Source organism: Protopterus annectens, chromosome 2.part0 (genome assembly GCF_019279795.1).
Source record: "Protopterus annectens isolate FY-2018-M chromosome 2.part0, PAN1.0, whole genome shotgun sequence".
Taxonomy (NCBI): domain Eukaryota; kingdom Metazoa; phylum Chordata; order Ceratodontiformes; family Protopteridae; genus Protopterus; species Protopterus annectens.
Window position 1 is genome coordinate 31,911,376 of NC_056728.1, and position 20,000 is coordinate 31,931,375.

Sequence of the window (20,000 nt, forward strand, 5' to 3'; positions counted from 1 at the left end):
CTGACATCAGGACGTCAGGGTACAAAAGCGCATGACCGACGTCATATCCTCAGTCTTTTCTTGCCCCAGATGTCAGAAGGCCCTAAAAAGAAAGGCCAAAGCCAAAAAACAGCAAAGAACCACCAACCACCCTTGCACTAACCACATTTACAAAATTTACAACCCAAACCACACAACCACCTCTAACTACAGAGGGGAAGGAGGGAGGGTAAATTGGACTGCAGCAATGTGGATCTTCGAACATCTACATTTATGGTAGGTACAAAACTGTACTATGTTCTTCATCTCACATTGCTGCAGTCCTTACATATGGGTAGAATCCCAAAGCAGAGGTAAGGGAGGATGGCAAAACTATAAAGCATTAGGAGCTGCCAAAATGCCCTGTAAAATTGCAGTGGCAAATCCAGCCCTAGATTTAGAATAAAGTGGAAGGTGGTAATGCTTAGAGAAAGTATGCACTGAACTCCAAGTAGCTGCCTCCAAAATATCCTTAGTAGCCACCCCCTGAAAAAAGCTGTAGAAGTGGCAGTAGCCCTAGTGGAATGAGGCCTAATCCCAGCTGGAATCTCCTTACCATGATGGGAATAACAGAAAGCAATACAAAAACCAATCCACTTAGAAATAGTTTGTTTTGAAACAGGTTTGCCCTGAGAACCCAAAGCAAATGAAACAAACAACTGCTGAGACTGCCTGAACCCTTTAGTTCTGCTCAAATAATATCGCAACTGTCTGTGTATATCCAAAGTGTGCAAAATCTTCTCCCCTTTATTTTGGGGGTTTGCATAAAAAGTAGGCAAATGAATAGTTTGGTTTAAAGCCACACTAAAAACCACTTTAGGCATAAAGGAAGGGTTAGTACGCAAAGACACCCTATCCTTGTGGAAAATTAAGAAAGACTCAACCGCCACAAGGGCCTGTAATTCAGAAACCCTTCTCGCAGAGGTAATGGCCAACAAAAAAGCAGTCTTCCATGATAAATATTTCAACTCGGCAGTAGCTGCAGGCTCAAAAGGTTGTAGAGTGAGTTTCTCCAACACAAAATTGAGATCCCAAGCAGGAGTAGGAGCTCTACGTGGGGGTCTTATATTCTTTGCCCCTCTAAGGAATTGCTTAAACAAAGGATGAGAAAATAATGGTGGGTCACAGTCATAGTGAGCAGAAATTGCTGCAGCATGAACCTTTATAGAGGATAAGGACAAACCTTTGTCCAATAACTCAGTAAGGTATTGAAGAGCAACACTTAAATTAGGTTTAGAAACATCAAAGTCCTTAGCTGTACTCCAAATTAAAAATCTCCTCCATTTATCTGCGTAAACTTTTCTTGTACTAGGCCTTCTGGCCTCCAAAATAACATTCAAAACTTGTTGTGGAAGCTGAGACCCTCCAGGGTTTAAAACAGAATATGCCAGGCTGTTAGATGCAGAGAGTGAAGTTTAACATTGAGTAAATGACTGTTCTCCTGAGACAGCAGGTGTGGAATCGAAGGCAAAGGCCATGGAGGCTCCCGTACCAGACTTCTCAGTAATGGGTACCAGTGCTGCCGAGGCCAATCCGGAGCAATTAAAATCATGGTTGGCTTGTCCTGTCTGACCTTCAGGAGTACCTTTGGGAGGAGAGGCAGTGGTGGAAAGGCATACACGTGAAGATTGCTCCAATTGAATGAGAGAGCATCCACTTTCCAAGCTGTGGGATGAAACCTTTTTGTGCAAAACTTTGGCAACTGGTAATTTAGTGGAGAAGCGAACAGATCTATGTCTGGAGTTCCCCATAACACTGTCAATTCTTGAAATACATGAGGATCCAATTTCCACTCGTGGGGATCCATAATTTGTCTGCTCAACACATCTGCTAAGGAGTTCTGTGCTCCTGGCAGAAACCTTGCCTGAAGAGTTAGTTGTAAACTGAGAGCAGTCTCCCACAAAATCATTGCTTGTCTGCATAGAGGGTATGAATGTGTCCCCCTTGCTTGTTGATGTACCACATGACAGTTGTGTTGTCTGTTTGAATCAACACCTGCCCTGGAAGAAGTAAATCCTTGAAAGCTATCAATGCAAATTGGACTGCTAACATCTCCTTCAAGTTGATATGTAAATGTTGCAGTCTGGCAGGCCACGTGTCTTGTACCCATTTTCCATTTAGATGAGCTCCCCAAGCTTTGTCTGAGGCATCTGTCGTTAGAATCTGACTCGCCTCTGGTCGGGCCACAGAGAGTCCCTTGTTTAGGTGACATTCCTGAGCCCACCACAAAAATTCCTTTTGAATGCAAGGTATTATCTGAATGACAGTGTCCATATCTTGGCAGTGTTAGTCCATACATTTTGAGATACCATTGTAGCTTCCTCATATGCAGTTTGGCATTGGGAAGTACCAGAATACAAGATGCCATGAACCCCAAGGCTTGAAGGACTGTCCTTGCAGTCAGCCTGGACTGACGACACAATTGATGGAAATAAAGAGGAAGATTCTTTTGTTTGTCCGGGGTCAAAAAGGCCATCTGGGATGCTGTATTCAGTCTCACACCCAGAAAGCACATGTCCTGAGAGGGTACTAGACTGGACTTTATTTCGTTCACAGAATACCCTAGGCATCTTAACACTGCCATCACATACTGTAAATGATGAAGAAGTTCGTCCTTTCCTTGAGCCAGAATCAGGCAATCGTCCAAATAAGGATAGATTTGTATTCCTCTTAGCCTGAAGAAAGCTACCACTGGAGCCAGAACCTTCGTGAACACTCTGGGCGCAGTAGATAAGCCAAAGGGCAATGCAGAGAACTGATAATGAAAAGTCCCAGCCCGAAAACGCAGATACTTTCTGCAACTGGGCCTGATAGGAACATGAAGGTAAGCCTCCTTGAGATCCAGAGTCACCATCCAGTGATCTTTGCCCAGCAGAGGTAAAAGCTGTTGTAACGTCAACATTTTGAACTTGGGAATGTCCAGATATGCGTTGAGGATAGATAAATCCAAAATTGGTCTCCACGTGTTCCCTTTCTTTGGTACTAGAAACAGGCGAGAATAAAATCCTAGGCCCACTTCTGGCAGAGGGACCGGTTGTATAGCTCCTATTTGAAGTAGTAGAGAAATCTGTTTGTGAGCCTCTAGTCTTTGCTGAGGAGGAACGTCTGGCATGCCTTTGAAAGGAGGCAAGGTATGGAAATAAAACTTGTAACCTTGGTGTATGATATCCAATACCCATTTGTCCTGGGTAATTAAAATCCAATTTTCCTTGAAGAGCGCCAACCGTTCCCCCAAAGGTGCTGCCAGGCAAGAAGGATCTGGCAGCTGAAAAAGTAGGTCATTGGGCCTGTTTACGAAAAGACTGGCCTCTGCCCTCACTCGAAGATTGTGCAGGTGAACTCCCTGTTCTAGGCCTGAAGGAACCCTGAGCTCTGCCCCTACCACGTCTAGATCTACCCCTAGACTGAGAATCATAAGAAGGATACGTCCACCCCTTAGCAGGCCAATTCCTACTAAACTTCGGAGGCTGAACTTGCAAAAAATCTTTAACAGTCTGCATAGACTTAGCCTTGTCTTCCATTTTCTTCAAGACTGACTCCACAGGTGGACCAAACAACACTTCAGACTGCAAAGGAGCATCCAAAATCCTTGTCTTAACATGGTCAGATAAATTCTGATCCTTAAGCCAGGCGTGCCTGCGAAGAACTGAACCAGTGGCCGCCACCCTAGAAGAGGCCTGCAAAGCATCAAAACCACATTGTAAAGAATGCTTACCCACCTGTTCAGAGACATGCACCAAATCTTGTAATTCTTTACACTCAATGCCTTCTGCCAGAGCATCCACCTTAGATTTCAATTGAGAAAGAAGAAAATTTTGATATTTCAACATATGAAACTGGCAATTCAAAGCCCTCATTGCTAAGGTAGAAGATGTATAGACCTTCTTTCCCCATCTATCCAAAGCTCTGGCCTCTTTATCTAGAGGAACCGGATTTTTTACAACAGAGGCCCTGACACCCTTAGGTCCCTGACTAATAGTTTCTGGGTCCGCCCTAGGACTCTTATAGAGATATTTATGAGACTCGGGCACCCTGTAATACCTATCCGGTTTAACAGGCGCAGGAGGCAGAGAATCAGGATTAAGTGAAGCCTCTGAAAACACATCTTGCACAACATCCAGAACAGGGGTATAGCTAAGGGCCTATGTTGAGGTAAAACAAAATTCCCTAAGCCTTTTCCGTGAATCAGAGAAGTCCTGACCTTCCCACTTAAAATGTTCCCTCATAGAATGAAGTGTCTCTGAAAAAGAAAAATCCTCTGGAGGAGAAGCAGAAGGAGTGGAATCTTCTGCATCAGAATCAGAATAAGGAGAGTACTCCTGCAAGTCTTCAGCCGAAGACTCTGAAACATCCAAGTCTGTTCAAAACTTTCCAACTCTGGCTCCACCCTAGGCCTCTTATCAGGAGGGGGCAAAGAACCTCTAATCAGAGTAATCAAATCTTCTGCCATTTTAAGCATGTGCTTCTTAGGCACAGACCCTGCTGAACTAGGAGTGACACCAACAGAAGCTAAACCTGGCCTGCCTCTGGAAGAAGCCTTGGAAACAGAAGGAGAGGGCCTAACCACCCTGGGAAGGGAGGGGAGTACAGTAACCTGAGAAGCCCCTTCAGCCTGACCTGCCTCTTGAGAGGCCACATCCTGCAAAATCAAAGTCTCCCCCTGAGACTCCAGAGAAGCCTCCATCGGAACCACCGGTTCCACTGAAGCCTCTAAAGAACCGGCGTCCGGAACGGACGACTCATCTTGCCTGGGTTTAACTGCTTTGTCTTTGCGCTTCTTCGTGGAAGCGGGCGCCGGAGAATCCGACGGCATATTATAATTGCACCGCTTACCGAAGACCAGCCTAGCACAATCTAACCTTCGCTTAATAGTGCGCTTATTGAACCTAGCACAAAAGCGACACCCGACTACGTCGTGCTCAGGCCCCAAACAAGGAATGCACAAAGAATGATAATCCCTATGCGGTATCTGTTTCCCACAAGAAATACAGTTATTCACTTTTTCTGACATCCGGTAATACACTGAGGCAAGAAAAAACCAAAATATTCCCCAACGGGGTACTTAGCCAACTTGGATTCGGTCTGAAACTCCGAACTCGAAAAATTTCAGAACGCCGAACGGCACTTGCAACGCTGCTTCTGCATCGGACCATGCGGCAAAAAAGACTGAGGATATGACGTCGGTCATGCGCTTTTGTACCCTGATGTCCTGATGTCAGTTTTAAGCGCCTTGACCGACGTCAGCCTAATACTTTGGTATTCGGGCCGACCGAGGACAGCGGACTACCCATATGTAAGGACTGCAGCAATGTGAGATGAAGAACATCATATTTAATGTTTTTTTTTATAAAGCAGGGGAGTGGTCCAGAAGAGACATATTGCTTTTTTAAATAAAGCAAGGAAGATTAAAGGAAAACTGCACACTATACCATGAATACTCCCCAAATGAATCATCTAAACCATGCTAGTTAATGCATACTACATCAGGCAGATTGCCTGAATAAATAGAAACAAAGCTGATCCTATGATCTCATCAATTAAGGAACTGCTTCTGTTGCTCTCTGCTCATGGTTAGTACAACACTCTCAAAACATTAGTAAAAAATCTTTTGGGATAACAACACACCCTGTTACCACTTCCATAAGGAACTCTTACTATTACCAACAGTAGCAAGCAACTTACAAAACTGCAGCTTTTACGTCTTTATTCTACTGCTGCTGTAATAATAATGCAGCCTATCATTACATTCATAAAGATATCTTATTGTCATCAGCTGCAGCACACAACTTAAAAAAAGAAAAGAAAATAGTCTTTGGCCCAGATTCATTAATGCCTACATTAAGTGTAGACAATATGTATTCTAGAACATCCGTATACATTTTTTGTGTTTTCTAGTCACTCAGAATGATTACACTAAGTGTACATTAGTCTACACTTTGCGGTACCCTTTATGAACCCCTGTTGATATTTAAATGCGCAAGGAAATCAGTAGGGAAACTAAAATTAGGAGAAAGAAGGTGTGAGTTATGCCTGTGTTATCTGTTCACTCATTGCCTTGGATGAAAATAAGCATGCGCATTATTTTACAAATCACACCACACACTTGTTTAGAAGAAATGGCCATGGCCATGTATTTATTAAGCCAACCAAATTAGGTGTCAAAGCAGTGTCAGATCATAAGTCAATACCAATCAAATCAATGCCAAGCAAGAATATTCAGATGTGTGCAGAGGGCAAAACTTGGAAGAAAGTCAAATCTAATCGCTCAGGCCATAACATACCACTGTAATCCCTGTAAATGCTCAACCAACACCAATGGCTGAAAGGATCTACAACCAAACACCGACAGTTCCCTGTCACCTTTCAGCCATATGCCAGTGGCTGAAAGGGATCTGCCACTTGCGGGACCCCAGGCTGTGGCCTCCTGCCAGCCTGCTACACCACAGAGTCGCTCACCCAGAGAGGGTCCAAGCTGTACGAGCCTACACCACTCCCCAGGCCAAGCACACTCCTTTGCAGTTTTAGTTTTTCAAGTCTGTCCTTCCACCACAGGAAGATGCCTTGTCCTACATGCCATCTTTCCCCCAGGCACATCTGCCTACTTTGCCATTCCTTCATTAAGGTTCTCTATAAATAACGTTGTTCCTGAATGTGACAAGTGAACTCCATCACTTCTGTGCAGTTCTGGTGAATTGATATTAGCATGGTGCAGTACCCAACCCCCTAGTTCTCTTGGGTTTTCTTCAGTAGACCAAAATCCCACTTACCCGACTTTCAAAACACCAAGACGATAAACCTGAAACTCCACAAAACCAACCATTCGGAACACCGACAGATGAGTACGGATAAGTAACCGCTTTGCCAGCATGTTGACCTTTGCCCCTTACCTCTGCGGTAGTGTGATCTCAGAGTTGGTATATTTAGTTAGGGGGTGAAGCCACCCACATAGGGAGGTGTGGGGGGCAAAGCCCACCACATGGGTGGGTTTTCTTTGCTTCGGTGTTAGTGTGTTTTTGGGGTTAGGTGGGCGGTTACTTACTCTTAGTGATCTGTCAGTGTAATGAGTGGTTGGTCTTGTGGAGTTTCAGGCTTTGCGTCTCGGTTGTTTGAAAGTCAGGTAAGTGGGATTTTGGTCTACTGAAGTAGACCCGTTCTCTTACCTGTTGTCTAATGAATCTGTTGGTCAACTTCCTACCCCTTTTATTCCCTGCTGGACTGGTCTAGGAAATATTTCTGACTGCACACATGCCTTGACCATTGACCAATTTTATTTTCTGAGGTACAATGGGCTGCTTGTCATGTTATTTCCCCCTACATGTAATACAATTAAACTTGGTTCAGGTAATGACTCAGAATACTCTGTTAAAGCTGTCAGCAGATGCCACCACTGCATTCCTCTCCTTCCTAGCCAGATTCACCCAATTCTCTGGCTGCATGGTACATGAAAGAATGCCTCAGAATCCACACTGTCAGCTGCTTTAAACAGAATGCTCATTAGTCATCATGATCTGACACATCTTCTATAAGCTTGTGATCTCTGATCTAAGCTCAGTAACTCAATTTCTGATGCTCCTTTTGCACGGGCAAGTGATGTGACTCCTATCCTGAAGGAATAAGCTATTAACTTGCTAATGTCAAGACCCAGCCTTGCTATGGCTTTTCAGGGCTCCACTGAATTGGTAACTACATAAGGGAGCATAATCTCTGAGACACAAGGACAGTGTGTCACCACTTGCATGGATCACCTGGTACTTCTTAAATCAGGTAACTATGTCCCACCCTCTATCCTTCGGAGGCTCAAGCTTCTGCCATACTCCTTTTCCAAGCTAGTTCATTTTACTCTTCCTCACATGAACTCCTGCCCTGTCAGCCTCTAGGTTAGTATCAGTGAGCTCTAGAAACCTTGTGGGGTTGTCACACTTACTTCACTGCACTATCTCAGACATCCAGAACGAGCCGCAAAATGCTACTAAATGTGCTATCTGAAACAGCTGCAGTTCATATTCCAAACTACATACCTCTCTCAAAACTCTCTGTAGCCATGCAGAATTATTTGGTTTGATGGACTGATGCTCATCTGCTATCTTGACCTCCAGTCTTGCCCAACACTGGAGTATCTTTCTAATTGCAAATGCTTGTGTGGTGTCCTGCCACATGATACCAACTAAGTTTTGCCACACATGTGCACCAAGACTACACTTAAACATACTCAACTTTTTAAAACTAAAAATGTAGCTTAATAGTTGTGGTATAGTTAATGACCATTTTACTTGCCACCCTGCATCAGCTGTTGTTTCTATAAAATGGACAATACACTTCTAATAACGTACTTGTGTAGTTGGATGCAATGCTTTCTCTATCAAGCCTCATATCCATTTTTCATCTTGTCCCAAAGGTGTTGTGGAATCCTGTAAGGCGCTGGGTCTTCTCCTGGCAATAATTGCATGAACATGTCCTACTGAAAATGAGAAAGTGAGTCTGCAATATGCATGTGTATAGCTTCTTACCTTCATGTATTTTAAATGTTAATGCCATGTAGATGTAGAACTTTGGTTTTAATGCACAACCCAGGCTAAGCCTGCCAATGGTCATTTCTGGTTAGTGTTCTACCCCAGTAAACAAGATACAAACAAAACACAATCATCATCATCATCATCATCAGCCCCATTTTTTACATGGGGTCGTGGTATCGTGTTAACTGTCACCAACTCTCTCGATTCAGTGCCACACTCCTGCCTTCTTCAACACTTATGCCTGACTGTTGCAGATCTTCTTTCACACAATCTATCCACCTCTCTGGTGGACGTCCTCGCTTCTTCTTACCTTCTTTCTGTCTGTCCCAAATCTTCCTCACCAGATTGTCTTCTGCTTTTCTACACGTACCCAAACCACCATAATCTGTTCTCGTTGATCTTTTCTGCAACTGGAGCTACTTTGGCTTCTGCTCTTAGGTCCTCATTTCTTCGTCTGTCCCACAGTGTGCATCCTATCACCTTTCTCAGGCACTTAATTTCCATCAACTCTAGCTTCTTCAACTGTTCTGTCTTTACTGTCCAGGTTTCTGTACCATACAGCAGTACTAGTCACACCACTGTCTTGTACACCTTACTTTTCAGCTTTTTTGGCATTCTTCTGTCATAAACTACACCTGATACTCTATGCCAGTTGACTGCAGCCCCTCTGATTCTAGCTTTGACCTCTTTATTCAGACTACCCTTCTCCTCAACTACTCCTTCCAGATACTTGAAGCTGTTTACCTGTACCACTATCTTCCCTTCTAGCTCTATTCTCAGCTTCTTCTGATTTCCTCAATTTGCTGCCATTACCACCATCTTATCTGTGCTTAGTTTCATCCAATGTTCCTTCATATTTGCATTTCATTCTCCTATCCTTTAATGAAGTTCTAGCTCAGAGTCTGCCTGTACTGCCACATCGTCTGCATATAGCAGCTTTGTTGATCCGTCCCCTAAACGAATACAATATAACACACAAAACTCTGAAACTTTTTTACTTGCCCTGTGCTGCTAGTCCCCCTCCCCACATGCTTAAATGGCTAGCTGACTACTCTCACATTGTGCCCCACAACATACTGTGCTTTTCCTGCAACTCTCAACTTGACATACACTGCTCCAACTAAATAGATGCCAGACAGTATTCATTATCATTCCTTAAATCATAACACTGCAAACCATTTCCCATTCAAATGTCTCCCAAAAACTGCCGTCACCTGTTATGCCTGTGAATTGTTACATCAGTAATTCTACACGAGAAATGGCAAAGTAAGTCATGTTATCTTGTTCTTAATGTAACATTATCTATGTGTTACATTAAGGATCTACTGTACTCACCCTGTGAAACTCGCTAACTCTTTTTAGCTACTGCAGAACACTGTACCACCATCTGTTCTGGAGAGGGAAGCAACATTCCCCTTTGTCACCACTCCATTTTGCTCCTTGAACTGCCTTATTCTCAACCACTCAGGCTTAAACTCATTTAAGGGGCTTCATTGTGAAACTCTGTGTAAAGAGTAATGGTGGAGTACTGGTATACTAGTATTCAATTTAACCTTTCAAAATACTGCTGCAAACCAAAAGTTAGACTTGTTGCTACTCTTTCAGTGCATTACTACTAATCATGTGGCCACTGAGTAAGTACCAGGTGTACCATACTCACATATGTGATGTCCTCTCCCCCTCAGTACCAGGATATTCCCAAACCTGTGACAACTTTCTCACTCTGAATCTTCACAGTTATTTACTAATTCATTTCTCTTTTCAGCCTGTATACACCCAGCAAAGCCATTTCCTTTCAGGGTGTAGAGCCAGCCCCAGAAGTAACTATGTCTGTGCCTGCCAAACAGGTTTCATTTAATTACAGCTTATGACTAAGCCTAAACCCTGCCAATCCTTTATCTTGTTAGCCAGTTTACCCCATAATTTGACCTTAATGCCCACCTACTAAAGCTGAGTGGCATAATGTACGGCTCCTGGATTTCCTTTTCTGCACGCAACCCAATAAAACACGTGAATAATGCATGATGACATGCACTTCAACTAAAAAATTCATCTTGTTTCAACCAGCAAACCTTCACACCACTGACCAATGCTGGGCCTTAGCCATACATGTGCAGCAGTTACACCACTAAACTATACTGCAAGAGCTGCTTACTGCCTTATCAAGCCATCCTTAATGCCCATCTGCCTACTCTCTCTACCCTTGTTCAGGACTGCTGCAATATTATGAATCTGCCTGTCACCAACCATGACAATACCTTCAGAGGCAATAACACTGTTAAACGGTCTCAATTTGTGATCCCACCAAGAAAATAAGGGCCGTATGGCTTGGGAAATTGGCTCTAGCAGTTTCAATTCATTCTGCAAACCTGCAACTTTTTTTTAAGTTAACTATTCAGAATACAAGCAGAAAACCATTTTAAGTTTGCATTCCTTTCCGAAAGTATCTATGGTGTATTGCACTGCTGTAAATTTCTACCTTCAGAAATATAAAATGTATCCTTGGTTTGCTGCAGGTTGCTAAACGCAGGATTATTATTATTATTATTACTTCTTCAGATACCATTTCAAATGAAAGGTTGGTCTTCATTTACTGATTTGTAAAATCCAACCACTTCAAAGTACAACAACACTTACCTGCTGATCTAAAATGTCATTTATTTGTTTAAACTATTATTCTATGGTGTCAGTTATAGCTATTCACCCATTTGCTAACAAAAAACAAAAGGTGGGCAGGTCACCAGAATGTACATGCACATGACCCATGCTCCATGAAGAGCTCCAAATATATATCTGCTAAAAAATAGACAAATGATTTAAAGAAGTTGACAATTTATCTTAACATACTTATGGAGTAGCATTTACCATACAATAAGCTAAACAGTATACCCAGTATGCCTCAACGTCATGAGAGCACAGAGTTAGTTATACGGCAAAGTAGATCCCCTAAGTGAATGCTAGATTGACCCCCCCTTTTTTTTAATTGTCCCACCGACAAGTTTCACTTTCTCATATATCACCGATGTCCACAGTCAGTCAATAACGCCACATAGTACAGTTTCTTACCTCTTATTGCTCAGGCAATGCACACTGATACAGTAACTATGGTCCTATTAACTTTGAAGTGTATTACATCAATACTTCTAAATTCTCCTGATTTTGGCTTCTGTCTTTTGATTAAGTTTGGCTTTGCCCAGAAAGCTTAAACCAAGAAGTTGAGAGATATGCTGCAATTTTCTGCCCGAAGTCACAAGGAACCTTCATTCTATTATACTTGATTTTTTTTAATCATACATATATATATATATATATATATATATATATATATATATATATATATATATATATATGAAGCACAAGATCCACTGGAGTCACCACACGGAAATAGTCACTGGTAAAAGGAAACTTCTTTATTTGGAGTAACAAAGACACAAGCACTTTCACGTAGGTATACTACGCTTCTTCAGGTGTAATAAGACAACAGTAAATGCAACCTTTTATACAAAAGATTCTTGGCGCTCAAACCAACTGATTGAAACACTAATTGAATAATCACTAACAAACAATCTATCCCTGTATATCCCAATTTAAAGAAACAATACTGGAAAAATGAATGTATAGGAAACATTAAAATCATTTGAAAGCAGTTAAAGAACATTTAAAAAGGATCTATTTAAAAGCAGACTGCCTTAGACGAATTATACGGAACATGAATAGAACAATGAAGCCTATTGATGTTGCTAAATAAACTAAGCTTCACATCTTACTATACAAACGACTGTGCAAATCATAATCAAAGCACAAGACATAAAATAAAAACCACTGTTATCATATGGGAATGTGCCATATTTTCATTTCTAACCACATCTGAGAAATGTACCATGACTCCAAACGGAGTCGCTAATCAAACATTTTCTGCCCGAAGTCACAAGGAACCTTCATTCTATTATACTTGATTTTTTTTAATCATACATATATATATATATATATATATATATATATATATATATATATATATATATATATATATACCTACCAGATTTCTAAGTAACTCTAGAGTACCATTTTCTTCTGCTTGAAAGTTTTCTTGTTCTGTATTGTTGATTTTGGCTTTGTATCAGTGAAGTACCTCGCACCCAGTTCTGTACAAAAGTGGTCATGTCTGTAATGACTGACAGGGGGAAATGGGCATGGAAATGACTGATGACTGACATGTCAAACAAATGCCCTATGCAGCTCGACTGAAGAAATTACAGCTGTACTCGGTTGCATATCGCCTACTCAGAGGTGATCTCTGCCTGACATACAAGGCCATGTCCAACCCAGAATTGATGGACATGCTCCACTTAAAGAAAACCTTATCCCCTCGAGCCACACGCTCTAGGGATCTAAACCTCACCACAACAATAAATAGGACATGCTGGAGGGATAGATTCCTGTCCCAGACTTCCCATGCTTTGGAACAAGATTCCAATCTACATTAGGCAGAGCTCCTCATTAACACTCTTCAAGAGAAACCTTGACGAGTGGATGGGAAACAGAAAGAGTACCCCAGGGATCACTTCAATGGCTCTGCTGGACAGAGACACAGGGAACTAATCTAAGGGGGCAGCGAAAGCCAACACATTCTGGCTAGGCTTATATGCCTTCGGGCAGATAGCCTAGTACCTACCTATGAACCTATGTATACTGATTTCCATTTGACATCATGCATACATTGGTAGTACCTCACTCCATGGCTGTTTTATTGCATGTACAAAACAGAAGTGAAACACAGATAGATTTCTGTAAAAAAATATATGACTGTAACAACTACAATGGAGCCTAGCTGCTGCACTTCCAAACCCCTGTACAAAGCTGGAACCCCTTTATGATGATTTAAGTATGTGGAGAGGAAGGTTCCCAGCACCCACAGGTCAGGTAATCCATCTAGAAACGTTGAGAAGCTTGGTTGCCAGGTTTATCAATCTACAACTGAATTCACATCTCTGTGCATGCATGTAGGTATATATGTGTGTGTGTGTGTGTGTGTGTGTGTGTGTGTGTGTGTGTGTATATATATATATATATATATATATATATACACACACACACACACACACACACACACACACACACACACACACACGCACGCACGCATGCACACACGCACGCACGCACGCACGCACACACACACACACACACACACACACACACACACACACACACAGAGTTCCCTTCTGGCCCATTACTGAAACATTCACTGCACTTTCCCATACTTAAGACTAAACTGCACTTTATTTGCAAGATCACAGGCAGTGTCTACACCTCTCAACTGTCCAGATTTTTCATTAATGTCCAGATTTCTGCCTCATAAGTTTGATTTGTTCCACATAAAATTTGTGTTTTTCTGGGACATCATTGATAACTGAAGTCAGTAAGTAGTGACATACATTAGAGTTTCAGACTTTATACCCTTTAGAAAATGCAGGTTAACACAGAACCTGTTATCCTGTCAACTTTTGAAGTATAAGAGCAATATTTAAAATCTATCCATATTTTCTAGGCCTTTGCCCCCCCCCCCCCCCCCCCCGTTTTTGGTTTTGTCCTGATTTTTTGTGCTAAGAAGTTGACAGGTATGGCAGTGTGCCTTGCTTAATACTTATGAAGCCCATTACTAGCAAACCAAAGTGAAAACTGCTTATGCAATGTTCTCTACTGGACCTTCAAAAAATTGCCATTAAACCAGTTCTTTACATTCTAGGCCTGAATGCCAACAGGTTGTCCAGGAATGACAGTCTTGTGAACTCTGACACTATCAATGGCCAGTTTGATGCCTTCACGACATTTTGCATAGGAAGTGGCATACTGACTATACTGTTCCCTCCACAATGGCCAACATGCATAAAGCACTTCCCCAACATTTGGATAGTTATTTTTGTTGTAAGGTACCATATGAATGGTGAATGCATCCTCATCTGGAATCAATAATTTTTTAATATATACTGAACGGGACAATTCTTTTCACATTTAATCTTTACAGTGATCCATCCCATAAGCTCTTTACAAGTGTATTCTGGGTTCTGCGGTGCTTTGCACAAAGATTAGCACTGTTAATTCATCAAACACTGCTCTAAGATGAGTAAGAGTAGAATGTTTGCAAATTTAAAAGTGCATCCCAACAAAATGGTCCAAGACTTCTAACAATCCCCTTCTTATTCTAACCCTTATCCTGTTTATAAAACCACAGAATGCTAGGAAATACAAGATCCTTATTCATTTCCTTAAATAACTGGTGTATGACTTGTAACAATTATACTGTGCCAGTGCTGAGCAGATACATAACCTTTAGTTATGAGTAACGGCCATTCAGGCCGTTTTCAACGTATGATCGTTGCACAGCACAACAGAGACATCAATATTCATGATGGCACATGTATGAATATTTAGTACTTTAACCGCGCAGTCAGAAAATCTATGGGGGAGGAGGCATGGTTTGGCCGTGACTTGCTACTGCGCATCCTGCGATGTACTTCACTAATACAAAGCCCTGACTTCTTGCCACAAAATGACGTGAATATCCAAAGCAAACACTTGTATATTAGCATGTTTGCAAATTTATAAACTCAACTTACAAGAATATATAAGTTAATAGTAGTTGCTAGGAAAGTTTTACCACTGAAGGATTTTACAATTCCTAAGAAATTACCAGGATAAAGCTGTAAAACCTTCCTCAGGAATTACATGCAGAAAGCCTAAAGCTATCTGTTTTGTCTCCACTCAACCCCCCCCCCCACAATAAAACCTAATGACTCGGGGGGGGGGGGTGAAAGACACAAGCTATCAAACCAGTTTACAGTTATGAGCCAAGATCACAGCTTGAATTTAGCAACTAAAATGAAATCTTCTGCATTTTTTTGTAATACTCTCACCCTCCTTATACAGGATTATGCCTTAAATGTGTTCTCTATTCCTCCAAGAAGATTTGCAGGAATAAACAATAGATAAAAAGAATCTAACTGATGTTAAAAAATTTGCCCTCATCTGAAATATTCTAGCCTTCTCTGACAAGTTCTGTGCCCTGTCCCATTACCTCCCCCCGACCTCTTTTTCTAAAGAAGTTAACACCAGTAAAGTTAAAATGGGTACAATATTCTACAGAGTTGCCAGCATCATGTCCCCCCCCCCTTTTTTTTTTAATTGTGTTAGCACGCAAGTAAATAAATAAAGCACAAACAATCCACATGGTTATCAACTGCAAAGCATGTGCTTTCGGTTTAGTTGGAGTGGGGGTTGTTATGGAGTCCCCATCTTAGCTACTTCTGCCATTTGGTCCTAAATAAAGAATGGCTTGTATTAGAATACTACTCCATCAGATGTGCAGTAGCAACAACAGCCCAAACCCCTTCTCTGTGCATGATGTTTTTTTTTCCTATACGTGTGAATAAACATCATTAGATGTGCTTTCTCAACATGAATATTCATTCAGGATTGCCGGATGAATAACAGGTTAAATTGTACATTGCTTATTCTGACTAGTAAGTATTTATATATATTTGTGTTGAACTAGTAGTTCTACTAGTGTGGAAGCTGCTTTCAATGACTTCAAAAATAAATGCACTGTATTTGCGTAAAGTTAATATGGATTAGCAATGTTAACATTTGTAGCAGTTGTATTCCCCTAGTTGCCCTAGTGTAATACATAATGGCATTCAACAAGTGCAGTGCATATGCATATGGGGATAAGTTGATCAGCAAAAACCTTTTTAACACCGAAAAGCCTGGAGACAAAGTGATAACAAGAATGTATGCAAAAACTACAGAAATGCCCACATATTATTTAGTGCTGATCACCCAGGATTCTAAGATATCATGCAAACTGTTGGTTGATGGCAACAATTAAATGTTAAGTGTACATTTTGGCATTATTTACTGACTTTAATCCTTAGCGATTTACTGAAATTCAAATTTCAGACACAAGGGAAATTACAAGCCAATATCAGAGACAGATAATACGTATGTTAGGGATCCCTTTTAACAGCACTGTCAAACTCTGTGCTGAGAGGACTGCTTCTGTTTGTCCAAGTCACTTTTCTCACCCAAACTCTGAAATGACTCCGTGCTAAGAGCACTGCTACTCCCCAGAGTTTGGTGGACAGGAACTCTCAACCTCTTTTAAAAAAAAAAAAAAAACATTTTGAAGAAATCTCTTTTCGCTTTTGCAGGGAGGCAGGCCCCCTGCACCCTCCATGTGTGGGGGGGGCTGAGCCTCCTACATCCCCACTTAAAAAGACCAACTCCGAGATTGCACAACTTTAAAGACGTATATGATTAAACAATGAATATTCACAATGGCACTGGCAAATCTGCATGGCTTGTCAATCATGCATGATTAATATGTCACGTCATATTCTCTTTCCATGTCAATCACTTTCTACACGCCCATTTCTGCACAGAAATGCCAATGGGGTACTGTTCTAATATAAAGTCTAAAGAATTTCCAGAAAGGTTACCTAAGACTTAGGGGTACCCATACAATATTTAGTTAAACAATTCTATCCAATAATGCCCACTTATTCATTAATTACCTGCAACTTATAACATCTATCTATATGGGTCCACTTTGTAATCTCGAAATACTGAAATGTCGAATTTCAGTATTTCGAGACTACAATCACGAATGCACATAACACCGACAAGCAACAAACCCGAAACTGACATCACCGAAAGCTCGAAATCGCAAAAATGAGTGTTGAGTCTTTATTTCTATAGACTCTGAATTTCCGGCTGTATAGCTGCATCCACCACTGTTGTAAAACCCTCAGGGTGTGACTTCCCAGCTGTGTAGTTGCTTCCTCCACCATTGTAAATCCCAACACCGACAGTGTACCCAACAGGAATAGTGCATAACTCACCAACACGGAGATACTAGTGGGAGACTCCCCAGTTACATTTGCAGCACTCTAGCTATTGCTTTCAGAAACCATGGTGTGTCATACATCTCCTTATTTGTGAGGATCCTCTCAAACTGGCTGTGCCTCCTCTCCATTTGACGTCTCTTAGGGGAGGGTGGACATCCACTAGCTAGGCAGTTCCTCAGGTCCTCCACCCTATCCTGTTCCCTTGCCAAAGTCCTCATTAGTAGAGAGAGATCTGTTGCCTTGGCACCCAGTAAACATTTGAGGCGGCAGTGCCACACCTCCATCGAATTCTGTGTTCTTGGCAGAAATAATGTGTTGAGATCATGGATATTCCAAAGCGAGATCGGGAACAAGGGGGAAACCTACTGAAAGACTTGGTTCTAGTTGTAAACTTCCTTTTCCTTCCGAACACATACCAGTCTCCGAAATACTTCACCAAGCCCCTCCCCTCCACGGGAAATGTCTCCTTCAGAGTGGAATAAGTCTGCACAACTTTCTCCTTGGGCAGGAAAGCTAAAGCTATGAGAGACTTTACAGCCAATTGAAATTACAGCTGCATATTGTATAGAGAAGCTAAGCCAAGCTGCTGCACCTTTCGCCACACATTTCTTCCAAAGTGGAACAGACAGCCTTTAGACTTCACTCCACTAATGTTAACACGCAGTCCCACATTGCATTGTATGCTTTTAAACATTTCTTACTCATTAAACAATAGAGTAAGGCGAATGATTTGCTGTATCCCCCAAAGTGCGCCAGCCTGTGGATGCTGTACAGCTGTCTACACATTACCTCTTTATAGAAGAATGTGCCATCCATTAGCCAGATTGTTGCACGGCTGAGATCAAACAGATTGTTCACTGTACTGAAGGCTATCACCACAGTATCACCAGCTACATCTACCACCCTCTTTTCAACAAAATTGCCTGTTTTAATGGGATAGTCCTGCACATTGAGTGTACGTAGGTTCAGGTGTGGGTTATGAGATGTTGCTGTTTGTTTCCGACAGACTCTCCCGATCTGTTGCAGGAGAGCTCGTCTAATGTGGAAGCTAGGGCATCTTCCACTAGCAGACACGGTGCATCCCTGGACACTTCAGCCCTGTGTTTTAGCTCACTACATAGCGTGTACTTCTCAAACTCAGTTGGATCACCACTATGATTATGTGGGAAACTCTTCTTTAGCAGCTCACCGGTAGGTACAGTAACAGTAATTACCCTACCTTTACACTTTTCGGCTGTCTTCCATTTACAGCACCATTACTTTTTTACACGTTCTGTACGTTCTACATGGTATACATAGCCCTCCACTATTAGGACTTTCTTCCCCTTTTGCGATACCGTGGTTCTGTAAATGTTGCCAAAACTTCCTGGGGAGAGGTACGTTGTGGACACCATTGTTTCTTGTACTATGTATGCCCTCTACAGGGTATTGGGGGCATGGTGGTATTTATACACTTTTTTGGTATTCTAATATGCCGTGATTATGCAGTTTAAGTGTTGTGTGCATTCGTGATTGTAATCTCGAAATACTGAAATTCGGCATTTCAGTATTTCGAGATTACAAAGTGGACCCAACTATGTAAATATATATATATATATATATATATATATATATATATATATATATATATATATATATATGTGTGTGTGCGTGTGTGTGTGAGTGTGCACGGACGCGTGTGTGGGAATACTTCTGTTTGTCGAAAGCTCGTTCTTTCGAAAGACAGAAGTACGATCCCATTTATGCTAAAGTGCACTTTTGCAAATACCGGTTCACTGAACCAGAAATAAAAACAAAAAAGAAACACTGCATCACCGAAGTACGGTACAGTGGTGAAACAGTACCTGTTTCCCCACTGTAATGTGATCTTGGATTTAGTTATATATATATATATATATATATATATATATATATATATATATATAAATATAATAGCTGTGGTGTGGGGGGGTGTGCAGGGGGGCTTGCCTCCCTGCAAAACAACCTTTGTAGTGTTTCTTTTTTGTGTTTATTACCGCTTCTGTGAACTGGTATTCACAAAAGTGCACTTTCAAGTGCAGTTTCCCATAAATGAGGTTGTACTTCTGTCTTTTGAAAGAACAAGCTTTCGACAAACAGAAGTAGACCCATATATAAATATATATATATATATATATATATATATATATATAGTTTCACTTCATAATCTCGAAAAGCTGAAATCTCGAATTTCAGCATTTCGAAACTATGAAGCCGAACCATTCACAATCCTGAAACACACAATCACAAATCACACAATCACGAACATACATACACCATACACCACATAACACACACACACCATTCTACCCACAGCACACAAACCACACAACCCTACACTACATGTAAGCAGGGGGGCAAGACCCCTGCACCCCTCACACACACCCTACTTATATATACCAACTCTGGGATCGCATATAATGAAAAAAAAAAATCACACCACAGCATTCTACACTCGCTCGCACGCAAATACACATCACACATACACAAACACCAACAAATCCAACACTCACAGTCATACTTACACCTCCCTACCCTTACCCACACATAC

General features: G+C 41.5%; 1 protein-coding gene across 1 annotated transcript in view; it reads right to left on the reverse strand.

Moving 5' to 3' along the window:
* The window catches only part of UNC80 (unc-80 homolog, NALCN channel complex subunit), a 5,631,640-nt gene that overhangs the window by 540,409 nt on the left and 5,071,231 nt on the right, over window positions 1–20,000 (reverse strand). The gene's annotated exons all lie outside the window — the stretch shown is intronic.